This window comes from Lingula anatina, chromosome 9 (genome assembly GCF_051362555.1).
Source record: "Lingula anatina isolate TDL-2025a chromosome 9, LinAna3.0, whole genome shotgun sequence".
Taxonomy (NCBI): Eukaryota; Metazoa; Brachiopoda; class Lingulata; order Lingulida; family Lingulidae; genus Lingula; species Lingula anatina.
In genome coordinates, this window is record NC_141775.1 from 18196553 (window position 1) to 18212033 (window position 15481).

Below are 15481 nucleotides of genomic sequence, written 5' to 3' on the forward strand. Positions count from 1 at the left end.
ACCTTTATTGACACAGAAGTAACCTCCTCTAGATGTCCGGAACCGCGCAAATTTAGATATAAACGTAATTTAGAATTGAGCTCGAAATGCGGACACCGTTAGATAATTTTAATTAGGATAACGCGTTAGTGTAATCTACCAGATTCGCGGTCGAAATCTTTACGTCTAAACGCTACAGAGGAAATCCACACTGACAAGAATGACCATTTCCAATCGTTTAATGTGAACTCGTTGCCTGCTCAGGTACATTCTGCTTCTCTATTCAATATTACACACTTTTAGTCCGTACTCCAGCCAATGGCTTCATGCACTTCTTATCACTGGCTTCTTAATGCGACAGGTAAACAAGCCTTACTCAGCCTCTTCAAAATTGACACAATGTATTATGGAGAATAATAAAAGTTATGATTTGAAATTATTGACATCGTCCATGAATTATTAAATGTCTCCGACATATTCCTCCCTTTCTCAAACAAAGAAAAATAGAATATTTATGAAATTTTTCTTTCTTCATATGTACTGCATTAAAAGGGTTATATTATGTACCTTAAGTTTTAATAATAATGGAAGCAGTGTGTTGAAATTATGTGCCATGAAATATTTACACCAGAATGAAATATTTACACCAGAATAGCTATAGTTAGGTAACAATATAAAGAACATTCTAAAATATTATACATTGAGAGATAGGTATTACAATAGGAATGTATCAACCCCGTAAACATATATACCGTGCAAACTTCAATATTTTTAAACATAGGCATTATCGCCAAAAGGTAAATGCATTGAAAGATTCCAGTTTATAGTGATGATGATGTCATCCGCATCATGTTCATAGGTACGCTATATGGTTTAAGGATGTTCAATACTTCTATAATTATAATGAGTAAGAGCAAGCAATCTCGTGAAGCAAATGTAAAACGGTGGTGAGAGCCGGCTGCGCCAGCCTCTCCCTAATTTTTTCATTTTAGGAAGAGGGACATAGGTTTATCCAATGCTTAGACAGCACAAAAAAAATTATCGAGTTGTCTCTCGACCATTTGCTTTTAACAGTTCTTTCTTTCTAGTCTTTTGTAATATAATTAGAGTCTATATATCTTGCGCGTAGCCAATGCGAAATAACGACGTCCAGCCGAACACAAACGAATCGTAGCCCACCATGACGCTCGTAGTACTGATGATAATAGAGACCCGCAGCTGGTATGAAGACCCTCGGAGCGCAGCGTAGAGCACAGACGACACCAATTCACACCCTCTGGCGCTGTCACATCGTAGCCCCCGAATTAAAGTCTGCCCTAACATGGTGGTTGGCCTGTGGAAATGGGAATTTCCTTGCGCACTAAAAGTACACTCAAAACATTGCATGGTGAATTCCATGAAAGTAATGAAGGTTTAATGGAAAGCAATAATTGGAAACCGGCATATGTCATCCTTTTGTTTAGTTCGCTGCAATTTCTAACGGAAATAAGAAAGAAAGTCGTTAGCGTCGTGTACCGGGTCGTTAGCGTCGTGTACCGGAATCGCTCTGTCGCTGGCCCTGCAATTCGTAACGGAAAAAGAATAAAAATTGTTCGCGTCAAGTACACAAATCAGGTTATCTACCCCACAAGTAATTCGTGATAGTTCATAATTTTACGTGACAAACTGCGGGGTGGGTATACCCGCACTTGCTAGATATACACTAAACCCCCTTTTTCATGATTTAATATTAATGAATCTAATTACGAGCTCGCCATGTAAAGAAAAAATACTTTACAAATGAAAAGAAATTATTCAATATCATTATATTTTAAAATCCCCAGTGGATCTCTGGAGTACAAGGCGCGAAATGGTTTCCCCGTTGCAGTCTGCAGTGACACAACATGCTTATCCAACGGTGGTGCGCTAGGCTGAACTACGGTCAACCGACTCGCCGTTGCTTTCTGGCTGGTTTCATCTATCGTCTGCAGTTTTGCCTCGTCCGTTTTCCGCTTTCTCTGAAAAATACTACGTTTACATTTCATTAGCCAATATCGTTTTGTGAAGAAAGCTAACAACCCCAGTACCATAAAAATCAAAGCAAACGTGCCTAAGTAGCCCCAAATATTATCTTGATCGGGTACCCATTTTGTCCATGGGTCCTCCCTTTCCCACAAAACCTTCTGCAATGGGACAGTAGATTCAAGCGCCATATCCTTTAAATCCAATGATTTAAGCAGTTTGATGGCGTCTTGTTCCGCTATGATGTCTTTCAAATTTAACCTTTTAGTCATGTTTATAGAAATAGGGCGAATTTCGACCTTACCGATTTGATGAATTATGCCCGGTAATGTGTAATCATTCCCTTGTATTTCGCAACCGTTATCGACATTAATCAAGTAAGTACCCGCGTCGATTTCTAAGGAATGTTCTTCCGAATTATCACACCTTGTGTATAACGTTTCGCCCCAACTTATTATCACAAAATGACCGGGATTAATTTCTGTTGCTTTTCCTTTATTTAATTTCTTAGATATTTTAATGTTACACGCTTCCCTATGTTTTACGTCTCCCGTTATGATTGCGCGCTCACATTTTAAACCCGTTTTATAAAAGGGACCCGACGCACAAATGACTGGATTTTCACCTATGCACGAATCGGGAAAAAATATTTGACCTGTTTTGGGGTTAAGGCCTACCATTTCGTAAGGTAATTGAACCTGTGCTGACAGCCCACTTGAATTATATGGCACCGGAAAAGTGAGTATGTTGTGAAGCCAAAATTGAGCACTGTGTGTCAATGGTATGTTAACCCTGTAAATTAATGTGTCAACGTCATGAATGGGCGAAACAGTGAGAAAACGGTAATACCAAAATAAATCATTAATAAATCTCAATGCCTTACCTGAAGTTGCCGTTAATAGAATTTCTCTGAGTTTCCTTGGTGGCAATAATAGTTCCGTCAACCTACCTAATTCCAGTGACATCTTTTGTTGATGAAATCTTTCCGAGATTTCCCGCTGGTGATCTATATATTTCTCAAAATTACTTACCGCTCTTTCAATATTGAACGCCACCAATAATTTGGTCAAGTTCTTCTGCGTTGTATTTAATCCCTGGATGAGACTGTTGATACGATTAGCTACGCTTTCTCTTAAGTAATGTTGCACCGAGTTAAGGTGTTGTATGTTTGTGTTTAATGTATTGATTGTTTTATTTACTACCGTCGCCAACATACCCACCGATGGGCTATTTGGCGTCCTTCCTGTCTTGTCTGTTGAACTAACTTACGACATTGGTCAACACTTTTGTCCGTGCTGATGCCAAAAAGGAAACTAGCCGCCGATCCCACAAAGTCAAACAACCCTCTTTTTGTCCGAGACGAATGGCGCCCTTCGCCCGGACCGACCGAACCCGCCCTGGCCAGAGCTGGTACGGCCGCCTGAGAGTCCTCTAACTCGTAGAAAAGGTTAAGGCTATTAGTTATCCTCTGTCGCCACTGTTCCCTGTACCTGGGGTGATATACTCCCCCCTTCGTGCTCTACGCAACTCGGCTTCAATGCTGCCGAACCGATCCATAATCTCCTCCCTCATTACCCGAGGTTTATCTATGGTTACTAATACCGTCCATACGGCTTTCGTTACCCTCAATGGCTGCCTCTGGGTCACTAGGACACCATCAGGTAGCTTCTGTAACTCCCCTTTTATCCCTGGAGTTAAAATCAAAAACAATAAACCTAAAACTATCGTTTTAGAAACCCCTCCTCCTATTTCTGTATGGAGTCGACTTCCATATGCTCCTCCGACCCACTGTCGGTTATCCTTAACATTTTGACTGGCTGGGGACCCCCTGTTTCGTCCCCTTCCACCTGCGACAACAGCGCGTCTCCCTGTTCCGTCGCTTGAAGACATCGCTTCCTAAACCTGGTATTATGTGAATGCGTAGGCGTATGGTGTCGTGTTATGGTGTTGTGCGTGCGTTTTGCATGCAGTGTCGGCCTGCGTGAAGCTGCCTGTGACTCACCTGTAACACTTACCGGTAGCTCGGATTCGTTCTTGTCGGCTATGTGTCTACGCCTGTTGGGCTTACTTACCGCCGCGTGCTGAATGACCTCTGCCCTGGGAGCTTTGACTGGTGTGGTACCAAGTTGCAACTCAGCTCTTACTGGGTTGGGTCGTCTCTTAAATACACGGCGGGCACGTGGTCTTACTTGATCCCACGCCAAACCCCTGTCCACGAGTCTTAATTTGTCCCTGTTAACCACACGTGACTTACCTGTCTGTTGGTGGCTTACCCAGAAGACATTGCCTCTTTGTCTAGTCACTGTCCACACCGGGTCCCACTTAGATCCGAAAGTCACATTATCAGGTGCGAAGATAATAACAGAATCACCTACCTCTATTTTGTTAGCGTTCGCCTTAGCATCGAATCGCCTTTTGTTCTCTAGTCTAGCTGCCTGAAGATTATCTCGGGCTGCTGTTAAAGAATCCGATAGGTCACTAAGCCGACCTTTCAGAGGATGGTGATTGTTTGTTGCACCTACCAATGTTGATAATGGCATCCTTGGATTCCTGCCATAAACTAGGAAAAAAGGTGTGAAACCCGTCACTGAGGAAACGCTATTCCTGTAAGCAAACAAAGCATTAGCTATCTGTTCTTCCCAGGTGCGAGTATTGTTGTTAACAAGGCGGGCCAATAATCCTTTGAAACATTGATTAAATTTTTCAACTTTGCCATTACATTTGGGATTATAAGCTGTAGTCCGCCTATGATCTACACCCATTGTTTGAAGATAGTTGCGAAATTCCCCCGCACTAAATTCGCTACCTCTATCTGTGATGATAATTTCTGGTATGCTATGTCTGGGAAAGAATTCTGAAGCTAAAGCCAATTCGACTGCTTTTGAAGACTTGTCCGGAATGGGATAACTTTCGGCCCAGCCTGTTAAGTGACAAATAACGTTCAAACAATACCTGTTCCCCTTTGGTGACTCTTGAAACGGACCGATCAAATCCATTCCCACTATTTGAAATGGGTAAGCGGGCATTGGCAATTCACCTAAGGTCGTTCTTTGGGGGGTGCTTTTATGGGCTAGACAAGTCGGACATCGTTTTACCCATTTAGAGATGTGTTTCCTCATCCCTTTCCATACATAACATTCCCTGACACGACAAAGGGTTTTATAAACGGACATGTGTCCCACATCTTTATGGCAGCGGTCAGTGATATTGTTTCTGAACTGTTTAGGCAGCAATAAACGCGGATAATCGGGCTCTGTCAGATTAGGTGGTCTGACCGAGTAAAGAATCCCTTGGAGAATTTCGTAATCTGAATCTTCGTTTTGGGCTTCAGCTATCTCCGCCGGAAATTCCGCGATTTGATGTTGTCTTATATCATCAACATTTAACCCATCGGCTTCAACTGGGATGTTATGTAAAGCCATGCTATCCGGAAATGACCTTGGATCCACCCAATCTTCTTCCGTGTCGATGATGGCTATTTCCTCGCGCTCTGATGGGAGTCTACTCAAAAAATCCGCGCACACGTTTTTCGCGCCTTTTATGTATTCAATTTTAGGATTGTATTCCGCTAAGATCGCCGCCCATCTTTGCAACCTTGCATTTTGCAGTTTAGAAGAAAATAGCGCTTTCAAGGGCTTATGATCGGTGTAAATGGTCAAATCCGCGCCCCACAAATACGGTCGCAATTTGTTGACATTGTACATAACCGCGTAGGCTTCTTTTTCGATAGTAGAATACCTTTGTTGACTGGGTGACAGTTTGTGGCTGACATACTGAATCACTCTGTCTTCCCCTTGTTCGTCCGTCTGCACCAAAACGCCGCCTATCGCGTGATTACAAGCGTCCGTGTACAGTTTGTACGGCTCGTTTATTCGCGGGTGTGCCATCACTTTGTTGGACATCAGCAGTTCTTTTAATCTGTCGAAACTTCTCTGATGCTCTTCCCTCCACTCAAATCGCTCGTTTTTCTTCGTTAGTTTGTACAATGGGGCTGCTACTCTCGCAAAATCAGGGACCGTACGCGCATAATAGTTACATGTGCCTAAAAAGGACCTAACATCTTTCGCTTTTCGCGGCGTCGGCATGTTTTTAATTGGTTGTAATTTGTCGGGATTGCTGCGAATCCCGTCTTTGCTTATGATGTAACCGAGAAGATGTACTTCACTTTTGGCAAATTCGCATTTCTTTGGATGGATTTTGAGGTTAGCCTCGCGGAATCTTTCTAACACCTGACGCACATGTTCGACATGTTCCTCCATTGTTTTCGAGAAAATCACGCAGTCGTCAATGTAACAGTACACCGACTTCCCAATAAGGCCGTTTAAAACGCGATCTAACAGTTTCTGGTAGTGATTAGGTCCGTTAACCAAACCAAAGGGGACGCGTTTGTATTCGAATAAACCTTTGTGACAAATGAAAGCGGTTTTGTGCATATCTGCCTCGTCTAACGTGCACTGGTGAAACCCCTGTTTCAGGTCCAGGACGCTAAAATACGCCGCTCCTCCCATGTTGTCAAAAATGTCGCTGATAAGTGGCAACGGGTACCTATCGACCTTTGTTATCTCGTTTATTTTGCGGTAATCGACGCAAAATCTCATGGAACCGTCCGATTTTGGCGTAAGAAGTACCGGGGAACTCCACTGACTCTGACTCGGCCTAATCACGTCATTATCGAGCAAATTTTGTATTTCCTTTTCTATGAGTTCCCTTTTTGCCAGTGGTGCGCGATAAGCTCGTTGTTGAACGGGTCTATTGTCTCCGGTGTCGATTATCATTGGCAACAGGTCGCATTTGCCTAGGGGATTCTCGGTAGAACTAAATACGTCGCGGTATTCGTTGATCATCGCGTCAATATCGTCATTTCCCGATGACGGTGGCAACTGAACTATTTCCGCGATCAGACCTGGCCGTCCGTAGTCGGTCAAAGACCATTCTTTGCCGAAGAAAACCATGGTCTTTTGTACACAATTTATTTCCGCGTTCCCGCTCTTTAAAATATCGATCCCCAATATCATTTCATGCTCGATATTTGCGATCACTACTACCTCGAAAATGCTGGCCCCGTCAATTTTTATTCTTGCTTTGCCTTTGACCTCGAGTTTTTCTCCCGACACACTGTAAATTTCGTTTGTCTTCTCTAAAAAACACGTTCTACCCGTTGCTTTGCAAATCTTTAAAAACATGTCTAAACGCAGGCAACTACAACTGGCACCACTGTCAATCAAACTTTTGCACTGCACGCCGCTAACGGATAGTGAAACGCCCAATCTGTAACTTAGTGGTTTGGTCATAGCGCCTGCCGTAACTAGTTTAAATGGTTCCTCTGTCGTCTGAGTTGGTAACATTCCGCTTTTTTATGACCCGGTTTGTTACAGTGAAAACAACGTATCGTACTCTCCTCACGCCTGCCAGTATTATCTCGGACCCCTCGCGGTAAACTGTAACTTCCCTGCGAACGCGACTGTTGGTGTGGCCTCTGTGTATGTTTGTGCGATTTTGGAGTGGGGTTTGGGGAATTGTATACGCGGGTTTCCACTTTTTCTATGCGTGTTTGCATTTGCTTCTGTGCTTTTAGTGCCTGTTGTATGTGTCTAGAGGTCTCCTGTAGTTGGGATAAAAGCATTGCAGTATCTTTATTGACCGCGTTTACGGAAGATATGTCCATATCTTCCTCTACTCTGGGTGAAAAAACTTTCTCGGCAAATTTGTTTTGTGTGACGGCGTTAGTTTGCGGCGCGTGGTGAACCTGCGTGGTCATTTGCCTAAAAATTTCTCTCTCGCAATTTTCGTTTTCGGTCCACTGAATGGCAGCCTCCAGAGTTTCAGGTCGGCCCCTGACAATTAATTCCTCAGCCAATTGCTGATTCGACAATCCGCGCGTATAGGCTCTCACTATAAATCTTTCCGTATCCGCGCCACGTGGAGCGGTGTACGCGCGGCTTGCCGCCTCCCTAAACCTTCTATTAAATTCCAGCAACGTCTCGAACGATGCTTGACGTAAAACCTCCAATTCCGATTTAAGGCGCTCGGATTCATTCGCAGACAAAAAAGAACGTTGAATGTGTTCTTTAATAACTCTCCACGGGGTTTCCAGCCTTTCTGGCTGCGTTTGCAAAAACCTCTCTATCTCCCTCCTGAGGGCCCCCCTTGACGTTTTCGTTACCAATTTAACTGCTCCCCCGGCAATATCATGTAAAGAAGCATACATTACCTCTAGGTCGTCTAGGTACGACCTTACCTCCGACACCACCGCTCCGTCGCAGACTGTTATACCTTTAGCCGCCTCTTCTATTCTCTTCTCTTTGATAGAGCGCACATGCCCTCCTTGAATGTCCTGTGCAATTATTTGCAGCGTCTCCACGAGTTGCTGCATCCCCTCGGCCATTGTGTAAGCTCAGATGTTCCTCTTGCGAGACGTAAAATTTAACTGGCGAGCGACGCCAAAACGTGTCCGGAACCGCGCAAATTTAGATATAAACGTAATTTAGAATTGAGCTCGAAATGCGGACACCGTTAGATAATTTTAATTAGGATAACGCGTTAGTGTAATCTACCAGATTCGCGGTCAAAATCTTTACGTCTAAACGCTACAGAGGAAATCCACACTGACAAGAATGACCATTTCCAATCGTTTAATGTGAACTCGTTGCCTGCTCAGGTACATTCTGCTTCTCTATTCAATATTACACACTTTTAGTCCGTACTCCAGCCAATGGCTTCATGCACTTCTTATCACTGGCTTCTTAATGCGACAGGTAAACAAGCCTTACTCAGTCTCTTCAAAATTGACACAATGTATTATGGAGAATAATAAAAGTTATGATTTGAAATTATTGACATCGTCCATGAATTATTAAATGTCTCCGACATAGAGTCCACCGCAACTACTGTTGCTGTCAAGATTTAGAGGGGTTTAAGTAGCAAAACATCAAAGAAATTTTTCCACTTCAAAGAGATTCCAGTTAAATTGCACGTTTCCTAATACACCATCTAAATGTCATTAAGAGGGGACAGTGTGTCCAGTGACAGGCTACTTAACCCATGCCTGTCTAGCCAGGTTCTGCCTACCCTCTAATTTGTGATGTCCATGTCACTGATATGGAGTGACTGTAGGTAATATTTTATGTAATGAAAAAAAAGCAAATAAATATATGATATGAAACTATGATAGGACTCTCTTGGCCGTTAAAATTTGTGCCTCAAATTTTTAAGCAATATACTGTAGCTATAGACCTAAAAACAAGGATTTGTACACCCTGATATTGGAGAACAACTCTTCATTTAATGTACATCTAGTGATATTGCAAGAAACGATATAGAAATTTAATGTACATCTAGCAATATTACAAGGAATGATATAAAAATTTACACATCAATATTACAGCAAATGACATAGCAAAATTACATAATATTATATATATAAAAAAAAGCAAATAAACACGTAACTAAGTTTAAGACTAAAATTACAAATATATAAGTCAATCATCCCATAACCTTTGCTATTACATTATCAATTACAAATGAATATTATGATACACTTAAGTAATTAATTAAATTTCATAATTATAAATGCTTAAGATAATAACATTATAGCCAATATGCATGAATCATTTAAACAAAATCACTATCACGCACACAGTCACCCACTGCTATTTGGTGAGTGGACTGTTCATACATATCCAATTCAAGCTTTGCACGTGCTAACTTTCATTTAATAAAATTTCATTGTTCTAGCTTCGAAGTACTTCTTACCCTGAAGCAACTCTTTTTATGTGCGCAATATGACTTGACTCTAATTTTTTTTTTCAAAGGTAGACTAATCTATCATGGTGTAAGATAACAAGGTTGGCCTCAAAAGGTTCCTTAGTCAGTTTCTTACATTTCATATATTCCATCAGTGAAATATTAAGCGTTATCGGTAAGGCGACATTTATTTTTTGTTGGGCATGGCAAGCCGAAATTGTGGTGTTTCCCCATTCAATTATTACTTTGGGCATGAATCCTCTCACTAAAGTTAAATTTTGAATGATAGACGTGCCTTCAACCATAAGCTCCTTGGGACAGGATGGGGTTTTAGCAAGTGGCAGTAGTAATGTGTCCTTTGCATTCGACAATTCCAAGGCTAAACAATTCTTACGATATTTCTTTTTGCATTGAACCAACACAATTACTAAACTGACAAGTACTAAGATGACCAGAAAATGGATAGATGGCGCAATATCTGCTGTGAGAATTTTGTACAAATTGACTTCATCAACCACAGGTGGTGCTGTTGTTGGTGCCACATATACAAATACTGGTGCTGGCGTAGCCTTTACATGACCCATGGTGATCATGGCGGTGGTCAGTATTTTTAGTTTGTAGGTTAAACAAAGAGAAAAGATGACACACAAGCCTGACAAACCTAAAGCTATGTAAGAAGTGATTTCACTTGTAGATGTCTCGACCGGCGGTAACTTAAGATCACCTGTCATCAATGGTCGGCAAGAGACTGAAAAATCATTTCACCTTTTTGGGCAGCCTTCATGACCTCCTTAAGATTTAATTGTATAGCTGAATCTTGATGAATAAATTTAGAAAAGTTACTTTCGTATAACTTTATTTTGGGGATGTCGACTGTTGGGAGACTTGTATACAATGAATGCCCTAAAATAGATGATAAGTTCTGACTATCAAAAAAATGTTGTAAGACAGCTAGATTTATTGGGTGCAAGACTTCCATCATGTTTGATGTTTCACAAAATTGGTGTGGTGGCAGGTAAATGGAAGTATATTGGACTGAGCAGGCACAAGGAATCTTTACTATGCAGAAATCACACCCTGTCATCGTCTTATTTGTTGGACAATCAAGAGAGACATTTTGAATTTTGTTAATTAGTATGTGTGTTTTTCCAACACGTTTGACAGAAGGTTTGACACTGTTGGGGAGTAATTTAAAATCACAGGTTTCTTTTACCTTTAATTTGTTGTTTTTTAGTATGGCCTGAATACAGTCATGATTAGTGGTGGGTTTTAGCATGGTTGCCTCGCAAAGTTTTTCTTTTTCTCCCGTGCACTCATTTAAAAAGGCTTGATTAAAAGTAATGGGTGATTTATTGTTCCTGGATTCTCCAAAATATTCGGGTACATTTGTTAGAAGTGAAGAATGTTCACTTGTGGCATTAACAGGAATTTGGAATGTTTCGGTCTGAAAAATTTGAAACGATTCTGATGAGGAAAGGATAGGAATTTTGAAAGCCACCACTATGGAATCATTCATTTTGTTGGCTGAGAATTTTGCGAACTTGTAGTAATAGTCCAAGTCCTGATGAATTTCATAATTAGCGACCTGCTGCTTTAAAGTCTTTTGAATCTTTTTGAGAGAGTCAACCAAGATATGAGGGGGAAACAGGATAGGTGATAGCTTGCCATGTGCCAAATCATTGACGCCCATTACGGTACGTCCTATTTCATGAGCTAACTTAGTGGATACTGTGCTAAGATGCATCAGTCTAGTTATTAGTCTTAAATTCAGAGCAACTTCGTTTTCTACTTCATGCAAGTCTCCTCCTATAAGGACATTCAGGTGATGATTGGCCTCTATTTGTTTTACCATGTTGTTTAACCTTTCATTTTGCCCATGAAAAATGGACCCATATTGATTGGAAAATTTCGAAAAGGTTTTTAAAGCTTTCTGCTGTCGCGATTGTAATATATTAATATGGTCTATAACCTTGTTCAGCTGACCCTCTGTAGCTACACCAAATAGTGAGTTCGCAATGTTACCAATAAAAGGAAGGACTGACCTCCTATCTCTTACCTTCAGTTCCTTCTTAACACTAAATATTGACTCTACTTGATTGTGGAGGGACCTTAACTCTAAGGCAGTTTGTCTGTACAGCCTTTTCCCTTCCAAAATGGCTTTTTCTACTAACTTGCAGGACTTTTCACTTAGACGTCCTTGACATCTATGTTCATACGCTGACACTGCCGGAATGGCCGGAATATAAATCGTCATTGTATGTAACCAATAATCGTGAACTAACTTCATAGTCCCTGCATCATGAAGCACAATTCCATAATTCATGTTCACCTCATCTGCATTGTCAACCTGCACAGTTGCTATCACTGCCACCAAGATCAAAACCGTGAGCCTGATACCATCCTTGGGGGTCTCTGAAGGGAAACAACATTGAGAATTTGAGAGAGAGTCTTTTGCTTCTTGAGTGACAAGGGGAAAGGCCTCTGGCCAACGGGAAAAAGATTCGACAGCTAGTAAAATGTATTTGTATCCTGTTTTAGTGGTAGTGATGGGACCGAGGATGTCTAAGTGCCATGTACTAAAAACATTTTTAATAGGGAGTGGTTGCAGAGGGGGTGTTTGGATATGGTAACTTCTTTTGGATCTCTGGCACACTTCACACGTTTTTACATACCGCTTGACATCCCTTGACATTTTAGGCCAATAATATTTTAACCTCAACTTCCCTAGGCATTTGTGATATCCAGGATGGCAAGCTCCTACTCTAGAATCGTGATAGGCCTGCAAAACCTTTTTCCTATATTGTTTCGGCACAACAAGCTGTTTCACTGCATGAAAAAACACCTTTTATCGCCTTCCATTCATCTACAAAATGTTATCGAAAGATGATCCCTCAACTTTCATCATCCTTTCCTGACGAAAAGGTCATCTTTCACCTTTCATTTGTAAAAGGTCATCTTTTTATCAACTTTTACCTCTCGGAAAGACCGTCATTCACATTTTCATTAACTTTCAGTTTTCAAAAGTTCAACTATCACCTTTTACAGTGCGAAAGGCCATCTTACATTCCAGCTTTTGTTAACTGGAAAGGTCTCATTTTGTTTATCTTTTATTTTCTGAAAACTTAAGACTAATTTTATAATAATGCGTGGTGATCTTTTGTATGTATACTATTTATTTTATGTACAGGACTTAATTCCGTATCTTACATTAAGCGCATTATGGAAAAAGCGAATACTTTTGCAAATTGTTTGCATGATGTAATGTTTTGCACTTTGATTAAAGTATTTAACTGATAGATTGAATGTGGTGATTTGCATTTCGGAGAAATAATTATGCAATCTTGCATTGGCCTGAGTTTATGTATAAATATACCTATAGCATTCAGTGCAGTGGAAGAAGTGTTCACCGAATTTCACTTGAGGTAGACATATAATTTTGACGGTTTAAACGACAAACAACTTTCAGAATCGAAAGTAACTTATATTTTTATTCCAATATCGTCAGGGTTTAAATACAGCAAATAAAAAATTATATGTCAGAGGTCACATCTCCATATTTGCCTAGATAATTACTTTCACAGGAAATAATCTCCATGCTTCTGGACAGTAGCTAATTATGTCAGGATTATAGCATTGGTTGCACCAAGTCAAAATAGTGTTTGAGGTCACCTCTCCATAATTTGCCTGGCTAGAGGCTCGTCTCTAAACAGAAAAATCACCCCTCCTCGACAAAAAAGGCAATAGGATCTCTCGTCACTAACTTAGTAATTTTCAGTAATGTCAGGATTTTAGCATTGATTGCACCAAGTCCAAAAAGTGTTTGAGGTCACCTCTCCATAATTTGCCTGGCTAGAGGCTCGTCTCTAAACAGAAAACCACCCCTCCTCGACAAAAAAGGTAATAGGATCTCTTACCACTAACTTTGTTATTTTCAGTAATGTCAGGATTTTAGCATTGATTGCACCAAGTCAAAATAGTGTTTGAGGTCACCTCTCCATAATTTGCCTGGCTAGAGGCTCGTCTCTAAACAGAAAACCACCCCTCCTCGACAAAAAAGGCAATAGGATCTCTCGTCACTAACTTAATAATTTTCAGTAATGTCAGGATTTTAGCATTGATTGCACCAAGTCCAAAAAGTGTTTGAGGTCACCTCTCCATAATTTGCCTGGCTAGAGGCTCGTCTCTAAACAGAAAACCACCCCTCCTTGACAAAAAAGGTTATAGGATCTCTCATCACTCACTTTGTTATTTGCAGTTATGTCAGTATTAGCATTGATTGTATCAAGTCAAAAATTATAATTACAATAAATGTCAGATGTCACCTCTCCATAGTTTGCCTAACCAGAGGATCGTTTCTAAGGAGAAAACCACTCTAAAATTGTTATGATGTGTTTTAGACTCCAGAGAGCAAGTTTTACCTTTTACATAATCCCTAATAGTAAGGCCCTGGGCATGATGGAAATATTTAACCGAAGTTAGATAGGTAGTAATCAGCTATGCAATTTGAATTTGTTTATATTGGAACTGGTTATATTACTGACAGACTGTTACTGTTTGCATATCCTTCATTCATCTTGCTTACACTTCTGTAGTTAATCTTAATATCAGAGGAAAATTATCAACCATACATAACTGTTTACTTATTCTCTTGCTCAGAGCGAGTCAGTCTCCCCTTTACCATTTTAGCATGTTTAATTCCATAAATCTGACGGTGAGGAGGTCTGAGGTAAACACAAAGAGGTTATACATGTAGGTTAACAATTTCTATTGTAGCTGCAGACTGGGAATTCATGTATAACAGGAGCACAGGAATGCAGCCTTCTTTTAGATGTTCATCTCTTTTCTTGTGACGACAGGCACTGCTTTTTCATCCTTGTGACGCCCAATTCCTTTATAAAAGAAAAGACATACTGAATAATAGAGACATGACAAAAACACTTGACAATATTTTTCTGAGAACTTAATTCTTTTCTATAATGTGCAGCTGTTTTAAATAGTGTCATTTTCGGTTGTATAAGGCTGTATTCCCAGACCTTTTAGATCGATCTATCCCCGCGGGGAGTCTCACTAGATTACTGTCAGATAATCCGGCTTAAATGTCCGTCCCGCCTACTACAAGCTGTAAGGGGGTAATTAACTTTCATGTCCACTCGGCTGACAGCTATTTAGCGTGAACCCCCAGAGAGTTAGGTAGATCTAAAGTAGATCGATCTAATCTCTGGAAATGGGGTCTAAGTCGAATCCATCCCCTTTCACATTAAAGCACCCCCTTGTAATCCAACACATGGGAATATTCTAACACTTTTAAAAATGACAACCCCTTGTTGTTACCCCGTATCGTGGACGTGCACATATATTTCCAAAATCCACAGTGAGTAACAGGTCAAACGTTAGAACAGACAAAAGCCAAGCCCAATGAAACTCAGTATAACTCGATCCTTTCTCGAGAGACGGCTAAATTACCCTGCAACATGCAGTGCGTCGAGAAAGATTCCCGCTTTAATCCCAGAAGCATGCTTTGCTATAATTTGTGTTAACATACACTGTGCGAACATTACTGAAATCACTATATCGTCTACCTTGTAAAACGATGACCGTCTGCCCCGTGTTTAGTGATCTATATTATTGTCTCTTGCTGTTTTAGTCTTGAGTAAAACACGAAGTAAAAGGTTGCCGTGCGAGCTTTTCTGCCATTAATACTGCGTTATAGGTCAATGCTAGAGAATCGGCGCGAAAGATATCCCATTACATACTATCT

The 15481-nt window shown here is 40.7% G+C and overlaps 1 long non-coding RNA gene across 1 annotated transcript; it reads right to left on the bottom strand.

The window, feature by feature from the left end:
* Positions 1 to 13191: 13191 nt before the first annotated feature.
* On the bottom strand, positions 13192 to 15464 carry LOC147760044 (uncharacterized). Its single transcript, XR_015331096.1, has 2 exons — positions 15303 to 15464; positions 13192 to 14612 (listed from the first exon to the last, which is right to left on the bottom strand). It is a non-coding gene; the product is annotated as an uncharacterized LOC147760044 (long non-coding RNA).
* Between the last annotated feature and the right edge of the window lie 17 nt (positions 15465 to 15481).